This window comes from Nothobranchius furzeri, chromosome 5 (genome assembly GCF_043380555.1).
Source record: "Nothobranchius furzeri strain GRZ-AD chromosome 5, NfurGRZ-RIMD1, whole genome shotgun sequence".
NCBI lineage: Eukaryota > Metazoa > Chordata > Actinopteri > Cyprinodontiformes > Nothobranchiidae > Nothobranchius > Nothobranchius furzeri.
Genome location: NC_091745.1, coordinates 17,762,839 through 17,775,113, shown reverse-complemented (window position 1 = coordinate 17,775,113; position 12,275 = coordinate 17,762,839). Strand labels below are relative to the sequence as shown.

At 44.4% G+C, this 12,275-nt stretch overlaps 1 protein-coding gene across 1 annotated transcript in view; it reads right to left on the bottom strand.

The window, feature by feature from the left end:
• The window catches only part of rab40c (RAB40c, member RAS oncogene family), a 60,269-nt gene that overhangs the window by 47,429 nt on the left and 565 nt on the right, over positions 1-12,275 (bottom strand). The window lies entirely within an intron of this gene.

Below are 12,275 nucleotides of genomic sequence, written 5' to 3'. Positions count from 1 at the left end.
CTGGATTTCTTCCTGACGAGGGAGATGGCGAGCCTTAACCACTGAACGAACCAGGACATCTCAAGTAACTGAAGAGCAGACTGCTCTCTTCTGTGAACAATCTCAACGGTGCGGTAGGAAAAAATCGCACCACCGGACTCTGACTTTCACCCCAAGCGTGGGGATTTGACTTGACGCCGGCTGACTTGTGACTCATATGATCAAATCTCATACCGAGCATTTTACTATTGTCGATTGTTTTCATCTGTTTTTGTGTGTTATCTTTATGTGTTATATTTCCCATTATTATTAAAATTTAGTATATAAACCGTTTCATGCTATACCCGTGACTCCAGTCATTCTTAAACAACCTCCAATTCTCCCCGAACCTAATTATTGGCCCATTTGTTTATTTTTTCTTTTAATTATCTTATTGTATCCTGTAATCCGGTTACATAAAACTTGGCGAGCCAGTCAGGAGAATTGTAGAGTTGTTACCTTAGCTAACCATTGACTGACATCATAAGAGTGCCTGGAGGTCACAGTGGTTTGCCATTTTGGCATTATTGGTACTTTTGAGTGTTTTAAAATGGAAGTTGTGAAAACAGAAAAGGTCAAAGTTTCAAATGCTGTTTTAATCAGTGGGTTAACTGATACAGACCTTGATAACGAAGTCTTTGGGTTTATGGAAGGATTCGGACCAGTTAACAGGCGCCTTAAGTTACCAAACTGTGATCAGATTATTGTGGAGTTTCAACATGAAGCCACTGTTAAGGAATTAAAGAAACAATGTTTACCCTATGACAAACCTTGTACTAGGAACCCAGATGTTTTCTTTCATATTCAAGACCTAGCCAGCGCGTACAGTCTAGAAACTAGCACATCTGCCACTGATGCCTATCTGTCAGAGCTCAGGGACATAGCTGCGCGTAGCAATCAATCATTTAAAGACCTTCTAATGGAGGAACTGGCAAAAATTGGGGAATCTTTAGGAAGGGATACCCATGCATCTGAACCAGTCACTGAACTAGAGCCAATGCTCCATAGTGACCAAGTTACATATTCCCTGCCTTTAACACCAGAAGTTAACTATATGAACAACTCAAAGGACAATTGTCCACCTACAGAGACTGGAAAAAAAAACCCTTGCATTCCACCAAATCTTTTAAACACACCTGAGGTTCAGCGAGTTATTGTGGAACACATTGTTAAAAGCAGTGAGGTTATCCCTCCGCCTACTTCACAATACAGACTAAAACCGTTCTCAGGGCGAGTTCCACACCCTTCTTTTGAAACTGACTATGATACTTGGCGTAGTAGTGTAGTGTTATGCATAAATGATCCTTCACTCACCAAGTCCCAAATTGTACGAAGAATCGTGGAGAGTCTGTCAGCCCCAGCAGCGAGCATCGTTAAAGCTCTTAGTCCAAAATCCGACCCGGAAACGTACCTTGAACATCTCGATTCAGCTTACGCAGCTGTCGAAGACGGCGACGAGCTCTTTGCTCGCTTCTTAAACACAAACCAGGACAGTGGTGAAAAACCTTCCGATTACTTTCAGAGGTTATACACCTTGTTAAACCTAGTTATTCAGAGGAATGGAATTTCCTCCAGTGACGCCGACCAGCAGCTGCTCAAGCAGTTTTGCAGAGGCTGTTGGGACAGCTCGCTGATTTCAAACCTGCAACTCGAACAAAAGAAAGACAACCCGCCTCATTTTACAGCACTTCTCCTCAAACTGCGCACTGAAGAAGACAAACAGGCTACTAAAGCAGCACGCATGAAACAACACTTAGGGGCACAACGAACTAGAGTGTATTCAAATGTGCAAACAACATGCTCTCAGAGTAAAAACACTTGTGAACTGGAAATAGATGATAACTGTGATGACTTACGCAAACAAATCGCTGAGCTCAGGAGCCAAATTGCACAGCTTAAGGTTAACAACACAGATAAAAAGGCAAGGAAAACTCAAAAAGAGTCAAAACCCCGTGTGGGGACTAAAATTCCAGATGAGCCCAAACAGATTCAGCAGATAACAGCAGTGGTGCCCAGACCAAAGCCTGGATACTGTTTTAAGTGCGGAGAAGATGGGCACATAGCTTCTAGCTGTAGCAACGAGCCAAATCCAGCACTAGTTGCAACTAAAAGACTTGCTCTTAGACAGAAGCAGCGCGAGTGGGAGATGTCAAAGCCAATTGCTCAGTCTCCTCCTTTAAACCGGTAGAAGCTCCTATCGTGGGACAGATAGGTGCTAAAGTAGAACCAAGTCCCTCTAAGGAAAGGACAGAGAGACTTTTTTGCAAGCCAGTTCATGCTCATTCAGTGCCAAAACTTCCCAAAAGATTAGTGGGTGGGCGATGCACAGCTACAGTCTCAGTTAACAGTGTTGAATGTAATTGTTTACTGGATTCAGGGTCCCAGGTAACCACCATTGCCAATTCTTTTTACCAAGAACACTTACCTGACCTCTCAATTAAACCCATCAGTAATCTGTTAGAAGTCGAGGGCGCAAACGGTCAAGCAGTTCCTTATTTAGGATACATAGAGATAAGTGTCACATTTCCAAAAGAGCTCGATCAGTCTGGACTTGAGTTACCTACCCTTGCGTTAGTGGTTCCGGATATAAGCTCAAACTCTGATACACCACTACTCATTGGCACAAACACACTCGATCCTTTGTATGAGCAATTGTCTGCCAATAACTTACCTGATTCCAAGGCACTCTCTTATGGGTACCAACACGTGCTAAAAGCCTTAGCAGTCAGAAAAAAACAAAGCAAAGATGGACGAGTTGGTGTGGTGAAGCTTCGAGGGAGAACCCAAGAAGTTCTCCCTGCAAATAAAAAACTGTTACTAGAAGGGTTTATGCAACCCAGCCAAAACAAGCATGAGCCTTATGCACTCATTGAACAACCCACCAATGGTTCTCTACCAGGGGGTATAATTGTAGACTGTTGCCTCATTTCCTTACCTTCACATGGTCCATACAAAGTACCTGTTGTACTAAGAAACGAAACTAACCATGACATCACATTACCCACTAACTGTGTGATCGCTGAGTTAGTTAAAGCCGATCGTGTTATGCCATATCCAGAACCTGACAAAAGTGATCAGAAAGTACTTGCGGCGTGTAGTTCGCAGCAACAGACTTCACCTTCAAACCCTCCTCTCAGTTTTGACTTCGGTACTTCGCCCTTGTCCGAAGAATGGAAAGGGAGGATCACCAACAAACTTAACACTTACTCCGATGTGTTTTCGCACCACGATCTTGATTTTGGTCATACACAACAGATAAGACATCACATCAACTTAAAAGACGAGACCCCATTCAAACAGAAATCTCGGCCGATCCATCCACATGATTATGAAGCCGTGAGAAAACATTTGGAAGCCCTCTTGGAAACCGGTATAATAAGAGAGTCGGAGTCTCCATTTGCCTCACCAATAGTGGTAGTTCGGAAAAAGAATGGTGAGGTACGTCTATGTATAGACTATAGAAAGCTTAATCTGCAAACCATTCGCGACGCATATGCCCTGCCTAACTTGGAGGAGTCCTTTTCTGCTCTCGCTGGATCACAGTGGTTTTCTGTGATGGACCTCAAGTCAGGTTACTATCAAATAGAGATGTGTGAAAAGGATAAACCTAAAACTGCTTTTGTTTGCCCGTTTGGGTTTTATGAATTTAACCGTATGCCACAAGGAATAACAAATGCTCCAAGCACTTTCCAACGGGTTATGGAAAAGTGTATGAAGGACATTAATCTGAAGGAAGTGTTAGTTTTCCTAGACGACTTGATCGTCTTTTCCAACTCCTTGGAAGAACACGAAACCAGACTTTCTCACGTTCTTGAACGGCTTAGAGAATACGGACTCAAGCTATCACCAGATAAGTGTCGTTTTTTCCAGACATCTGTGCGTTATCTTGGACATATAGTATCTCGAGATGGCATAAAAACCGATCCAGATAAGGTGGAAGCACTCAAAACATGGCCGAAGCCTCAGACTTTGAAGGAACTCCAATCTTTCTTAGGATTTACCGGTTATTACCGACGCTTCGTTAAAGATTACTCAAATATTGTCAAGCCACTAACATCTCTCACGGCTGGTTATCCACCCAAACGGAAAAACTTTAAAACACCACCATGTAGATCAAAGTACTTGAACCCCAAAGAACCCTTTGGGAATCGTTGGAGCCAAGACTGTGAGAAGTCCTTTCAAACTATTATTGAAAAACTTACCACTTCGCCAGTTCTTGGCTACGCTGACGCAAAACTCCCATATCTAGTACACACAGATGCTAGTACGACCGGACTCGGTGCAGCGCTATACCAAGTGCAAAACGGTGTCACACAGGTAATCGCTTATGCAAGTCGCGGTTTAAGCTCTAGTGAAACTAGGTACCCTGCGCACAAGTTGGAGTTTCTAGCCTTAAAGTGGGCCATAACAGATAAGTTTCATGACTATTTGTATGGGAACACATTCATTGTCATTACTGATAATAATCCGTTAACTTACCTCTTAACAACGGCAAAACTCGATGCAACGAGCTATCGTTGGCTAGCTGCGTTGTCCACCTATAATTTTGACATCAGATACCGTGCAGGTACACAGAACGTTGACGCGGATGGCCTGTCTAGGAGGCTGCATGATAAACCTGAAGACAACTCAAAATTCACTGAGGAATGCCAACGACTAGATGAGTTCCGATCTCATCTTTTATCCTCTGTCAAAGAAGTCGAGCTTCAACTTCAAGCCGAAGCAGTGAAGGCAACATGCCAAAAGCACATGGTCTTGGATGAGACTGATTCTCCTTGTGGTTTAGTTCAGTCACTTGCCATGTCTGCAGCGGCCATTCCAGACCTATTCCAGTTGGAAGACAATAGTGACAGTTTCTTTGCTGTGCCCAAGTATAACCATGCTGACCTTGTCTCCTTGCAGAGGAAAGATCCAACCATTGGCCGAGTCATTCAGCTGCTTATGACTGACAATAAACCGCCAACTGATACTATTGCAGAACCCCCGGTGGTTCTTAACCTTTTGAGAGAGTGGAAACGGTTTGAGTTTCAAAATGATTTACTGTACCGGAGACGCCAATTAGGACCAGAGACATCATTGCAGTTAGTCTTGCCTGATTCATTACGTTCAACAGTCATGCAAAGCCTACATGATGATATGGGGCATCTTGGGGTTGAACGTACGACAGATCTCATTCGGTCCCGTTTTTACTGGCCAAGAATGGCTAGTGATATCGAAATCAAAGTTAAAACTTGCGAAAGATGTATCCGTCGGAAGGCCCTCCCTGACAAAGCTGCTCCAATGGTGAGTATTACCACCACCAGACCTATGGAGTTAGTTTGCATGGATTTTCTCTCCATAGAACCAGACAGTAAGAACACTAAAGATGTCTTAGTGATTACAGACCATTTTACAAAGTATGCAGTGTCCATCCCAACCAAAGATCAGAAAGCCACCACCGTCGCGAAGAACCTGTGGGAACATTTTTTAGTCCACTACGGGTTTCCTGAGCGTCTTCATAGTGATCAGGGACGGGATTTCGAATCACGTACAATCAAGGAACTTTGTTCTTTACTTGGTATCCGTAAAGTCAGAACGAGCCCTTATCACCCTCGTGGCAACCCCGTTGAACGGTACAATCGTACATTACTCAGCATGTTGGGAACTTTACAAGCCACTGAGAAACATCACTGGCGCGATTTTGTAAAACCACTTACTCACTCGTACAATTGTACAAAAAATGACGTGACGGGATACTCTCCCTACGAGCTAATGTTCGGTAGGCAGCCTCGGTTGCCTATAGATATTGCCTTTGGGTTACCGCATTTGAACAAGCCCTCTATAACTCATTCTCAGTATGTTAAAGAACTGAAGAGTCATCTGGAACAGAGTTATGACATTGTCATAAAAAACTCTCAAAAAACAGCGAGGAAGAACAAAGAACGGTTCGACAGAAACATTCGTGAGTCCACACTAGGTGTGGGAGATCGTGTTTTAGTCCGAAATCTTCGCTTAAGAGAAAAGCATAAATTAGCAGACAAATGGGAGCAAACAGTGTATATAGTTCTCAAACAGATGGAAAACTTGCCAGTATACACTGTAAAACCAGAGAACGGAGAAGGACCCAACAGAACACTCCACAGAGATCTTTTACTGCCTTGTGGTTTTCTCTCTTCATTAGAAAATGAAACAGAACGCGTTACGAAACCTAGCAGACCTCATACAAGACAGAGTTCAGCCTTAGAACCTGACCCAGATGAGCCACTTGACGAAGAGGTAGATGAGTTTTATTACTCTGATCTTCCACAAGTGCTAAACCGACCATCCTATCAAATAGCGGTCACCTTGCCAAATAGGGAACTCATAGCAGATTCAGGACCGGTAAATAATATTCAACAACAAAACACACTATCCTTACACACAGGGGATCGCAAGGAACCAACCTTAGCTGGTAATGAAAATGCTGAATTGTCCTTACTTGACAAAGGCATCAACACCGAAACATTCTTACCTGACAGAATGAGTGAAACTGCGACATTCTTACCTGAAAGAGTGAAAGAAGCAGCAACATACTTACCTGAAAAAACGAAAAAAAAACGAAGTATACTTACCTGACGTAGAAACGGGGGATGAAACTAACACAAACCTACCTCAATTGGATGGTGTCCTAAAGTCGCAGCAACGTGATGTAAGTTTTGAACCCATCATACACGATCAGACACATACATCTGAAAAGACCAAAGTCTTAGAGAATAGCTCATCAGCTCTGTCGGAAACAGAGAGCTCACTTCGTCCTGTCTCAGTTGAGAATCAAACCGAAACGGATGAGCATGATACTGTGCAACCAGAGATGTATGTCAGGAGATCTGAACGAAGTAGTCAGCCTCCTCAAAGACTAACTTACTCTCAATTGGGCAATCCACTAGTGACCGTAGTTAGGTCCCTTTTCCAAGGACTTAATAAAGCTTTTATTGACTCTCTTACTCAAGAAGTTGTGTACCCCGTAGAAACAATGCACAGGGACGTGCATGATATTTAATGGGGGAGGATGTAACCCAGAAGCTAGAACCTTAATGAGGTATTAACTAATTGGCTTACTAATATGATCCATCCTCAATTTAGATAAAATATAAAATATAAATTAAGGAAATTTCGTCCTGGCCGTGGAACTGTGGACCAGCTCTATACCCTTGCAAGGGTGATGGAGGGGGCATGGGAGTTTGCCCAACCAATCCACATGTGTTTTGTGGATTTGGAGAAGGCTTATGACCGTGTCCCCAGGGGCACCCTATGGGGGACGCTCCAGGAGTATGGGGTGGGTGGCTTTCTGTTAAGGGCCATTCAGTCCCTTTACCAGAGGAGCGTGAGTTTGGTCCGCATAGCCGGTAGTAAGTCGGACCTGTTCCCAGTGAGGGTTGGACTCCGCCAGGGCTGCCCTTTGTCACCGGTTCTGTTCATCACTTTTATGGACAGAATTTCTAGACGCAGCCGTGGTGTGGAGTGTGTCGAGTTTGGTGGCAGGAGAATCTCGTCTCTGCTTTTTGCGGATGATGTGGTCCTCCTAGCTTCATCCAGCTCTGACCTTCAGCTCTTGCTGGGTAGGTTCGCGGCCGAATGTGAAGCGGCTGGGATGAGGATCAGCACCTCCAAATCTGAGACCATGGTTCTCGACCGGAAAAGGGTGGCTTGCCACCTCCGGGTCGGGGGAGAGGTCCTACCTCAAGTGGAGGAGTTTAAGTATCTCGGGGTCTTGTTCACGAGTGAGGGTAGGAGGGATCGGGAGATCGACAGGCGGATTGGTTCGGCGTCTGCAGTGATGCGGACGCTGAGCCGATCTGTCGTGGGGAAGAGGGAGCTGAGCCAGAAAGCCAGGCTCTCGATTTACCGGTCGATCTACGTCCCAATCCTCACCTATGGTCATGAGCTTTGGGTAATGACCGAAAGAACGAGATCGCGGATACAAGCGGCCGAAATGAGTTTCCTCCGTAGGGTGGCCGGGCTCAGCCTTAGAGATAGGGTGAGGAGCTCGGACATTCGGGAGGGACTCGGAGTAGAACCGCTGCTCCTCCGGATCGAAAGGAGCCAGTTGAGGTGGTTTGGGCATCTGGTCAGGATGCCTCCTGGACGCCTCCCCGGGGAGGTGTTTCGGGCATGTCCTGCCGGCAGAAGGCCCCCGGGTCGACCCAGGACACGTTGGAGAGGTTACATCTCCAATCTGGTCCGGGAACGCCTTGGGGTCCTGCCGGAGGAGCTGGTGGACAAGGCCGGGGAGAGGACGGCCTGGAGCTCCCTAGTTGGGATGCTGCCCCCGCGACCCGGACCCGGATAAGCGGAGGAAGACGAGACGAGACGAGAGACGAAATTAAGGAAATTAACAATACTAATTAATAGATATCTAATTAACTAATAGATAATTTCATAATGAATTATTGGAAGGGTGAATAACTAAAATAACGAGTTTAATATTAAACATCGGTTAAAACAAGAATCTTGAACATCCCTAACAGAAACAGAAGAGGAAAGCTGTATACTATTGGTCCAGGTGGGAATCTGAAATTTCATTGGCTGAGAGAAATAAGTCCCGCCTCCGCGAAATAAAACCGTGCGACGCAGCTGAGCGAGAGGAGAGACAAACGGCTGTGCAGCACGCAGATACAGAAAGCAAAGACTGAGCGGTTAGAGAGAGAGAGAGAGAGAGAAAAAAACAACGGTCGAGGCCGTGAAGAACCCTGATTTGGGTGCCGCATAGATAGAGGGAGAGGCGGACTTGACTCCTTCTAATAAGAGCTAGGAACTTGGAACCAACGCGGTGAGTAAAGAAAAAAGAAGAGAAAAAGCTAACGATGCAACTTAAAAAAAAAGGAAACTTAAATAGCTTATCAAATTAATTCCATTCTTATAGATTTGTGTGGAGACGACAGAGTGAACCAATCCTCTGTAGGAGGGAACCGTTGGAGCGCGTTGGTGAGTGAATGAGATTAAATTCAGTAAATTATTAAATTCAAAAAGCTAATTACAGCAACCGAGGTGACAGCAGTGGGCTGCTAGACGTTAGATCCCAGGAGTTAACATCTCAAACTACCAGTTAACGGTGGTAGGGCATATAGGAGTTAACGGCTCAAACCGCCAGTTAACGGCGGTACGGCATATAGGATTCCCAGGAGTTAACGGCTCAAACCGCCAGTTAATGGTGGTACGGCCTAGATGTACAAGGTCCTCAGGGGCGTTATAGCTAACGCCATAGAATTAGCAATGCGTCCCTTAACCAAACATTTAATAATAAAAAAAAATAGATAAATAAAAATAAATAAAAGCTAACTGATTAGGGAGGAATTATTTTACAAAGGTGGACCAAAGGACCAGAATTTATATTTTGTTGAATTTTGTTATAGAACATTTTATTCATTTATTTATTTATTTATTTATTTATTTATTTATTTATTTATTTATTGTGTTACAGATATACAAGGTGTCACAATGCTGTATAGAAACACAACTAAATGTATCCTTGTTGTCATGAATGTATTTCTTGTTGAATAGTGTAGAGTAATAGAATCTAACTGAGCCTATTGAGCTGAACAATTGTTGTCATATGTAATTATATTTCCAGAGCTACTGAGAATTATTTTAATAGACAATCAAATTGATGTTATGTTAGTTGAACTGTGAACCCAAACATGATTGGCTATGCCAATAGAGTGAAGCATTTGTTTAAGTCTGTAAGACTTTATGCTGTGATGTGACGAGAAGGGTCGATGCCAACTCGCTAACAGTCCTGTTGTTTACAGGCTGGGTTTTTTTTTTCCTTGGGTTTGATCCCGACTCCTATGATCACTCACTTGGAACGAGAACTGGATTTCTTCCTGACGAGGGAGATGGCGAGCCTTAACCACTGAACGAACCAGGACATCTCAAGTAACTGAAGAGCAGACTGCTCTCTTCTGTGAACAATCTCAACGGTGCGGTAGGAAAAAATCGCACCACCGGACTCTGACTTTCACCCCAAGCGTGGGGATTTGACTTGACGCCGGCTGACTTGTGACTCATATGATCAAATCTCATACCGAGCATTTTACTATTGTCGATTGTTTTCATCTGTTTTTGTGTGTTATCTTTATGTGTTATATTTCCCATTATTATTAAAATTTAGTATATAAACCGTTTCATGCTATACCCGTGACTCCAGTCATTCTTAAACAACCTCCAATTCTCCCCGAACCTAATTATTGGCCCATTTGTTTATTTTTTCTTTTAATTATCTTATTGTATCCTGTAATCCGGTTACATTATTATTTATAATCATTGTGGCAATGTGGTTTTCGTCCTGGCCGTGGAACACTGGGCCAGCTCTATACCCTTAGGGGGGTCCTGGAGGGTGCGTGGGAATTTGCCCAACCAGTCTACATGTGTTTTGTGGATTTTGAGAAGGCGTTTGACCGCGTACCTCGGGGGGCCTTGTGGGGGGTACTCCGGGAGTATGGGGTACCAGGCCCTCTGATACGGGCTGTTAGGTCCCTGTATGACCGGTGTCAGAGCTTGGTCCGCATTGCCGGCAGTAAGTCGGGCTCATTCCCAGTGAGAGTTGGACTTTGCCAAGGCTGCCATTTGTCACAGATTCTGTTCATAACTTTTATGGACAGGACTTCTAGGTGCAGCCAAGGTGTGGAGGGCATCCGTTTTGGTGGCCTGAGGATCAGGTCTCTGCTTTTTGCAGATGATGTGGTCCTGTTGGCTTCATCAGACCGTGATCTTCAGCTTTCACTGGAGCGGCTCGCAGCCGAATGTGAAGCAGCTGGGATGAGAATCAGCTCCTCTAAATCTGAGACCATGGTCTTGATTCGGAAAAGGGTAGAATGCCTTCTCCGGGTCAGGGATGAGGTCCTGCCCCAAGTGGAGGAGTTTAAGTATCTCGGGGTCTTGTTCATGAGTGAGGGAAAACTGGAGCGTGAGATAGATAGGCGGATTGGTGCTGCATCTGCAGTGATGCGGGCGTTGTACCGGTCTGTCGTGGTGAAGAGAGAGTTGAGTCAGAAGGTGAAGCTCTCGATTTCAATTCAGTTCAATTCAATTCAAAGATACTTTATTAATCCCAGAGGTTACAAGCGGCCGAAATGAGTTTTCTTAGAAGAGTGGCTGGGCTCTCCCTTAGAGATAGGGTGAGAAGCTCGGTCATTCGGGAGGGGCTCGGGGTAGACCCGCTGCTCCTCCCCATCGAGAGGAGCCAGTTGAGGTGGCTCGGGCATCTGGTCAGGACACCTCCCTGGTGAGGTTTTCCAGGCACGTCCAACCGGGAGGAGACTTTAAGGTAGACCCAGGACACGGTGGAGGGACTATGTCTCTCACCTGGCCAGGGAACGCCTTGGGATTCCCCCGGAGGAGCTGGCCCAAGTGGCTGGGGAGAGGGAAGTCTGGGCCTCTCGCCTTAGGCTGCTGCCGCCGCAACCCGACTCCTGATAAGCGGATGAAAATGGATGGATGGATTCAATTAATTGAGCAGCCCTAGCTTTTACTAGTCAAGACGTGCTCTGGAAGCCCCTGGAAGCTAAACCAAGAATGTTAAATAGAGTAGAATAGAATACTTTCTTGATCCTACAGTGGGGAAAATCACTTGTTACAGCATCATAAACACTTACGAGAATAATTTGAAGATAAATAACAACAAGGTACATATATTTATATCACATAGGCAGTAATCTAGTATTGTAACCTTCCACCACTAAAAACCACAAATAAAAAATGAAAAAAACCTGGGTTCCAACACCATGCAGCATACTGCAAGAGACACAGACATGCAATATAAATCCGGTATTGCAGGAGCATTGAACACATTATGAATACTGCATGACAAATGACAGTTTTATGTAGATCTGTAAGGATTTTCAATTTCTAGTGTTTCACTGTCTATTTTCTATCAGAAGATAGGTGTAGGAGACTATTTTCATGTTCAGCCTGCATGAAAAATGCAGAGCGACTAATTATAGTCAGAAATAATCATTTTCAGTCAACCACACCTTTCAAAATCCTTAATGGGGGTCCATACCCAAAGTTTGGGAACCACTGCACATAATCCTTAGTTCAGAAAAACCCTCCATTTAAAAAGTAACAACATACAGTTAAGGTGAGAATATATGTGGGCATGTCAGGTGTTTCTCCCCTCAGAGTGTATGAATCATCCTCATATGAAGCAGGTAAAATTCATTAAAGGCTCAGTTTTTTGGAACATTTGATGAAACTCAGTGTAAAACAAGACATTAGCATCATGTTAGACTTAGGTGTGT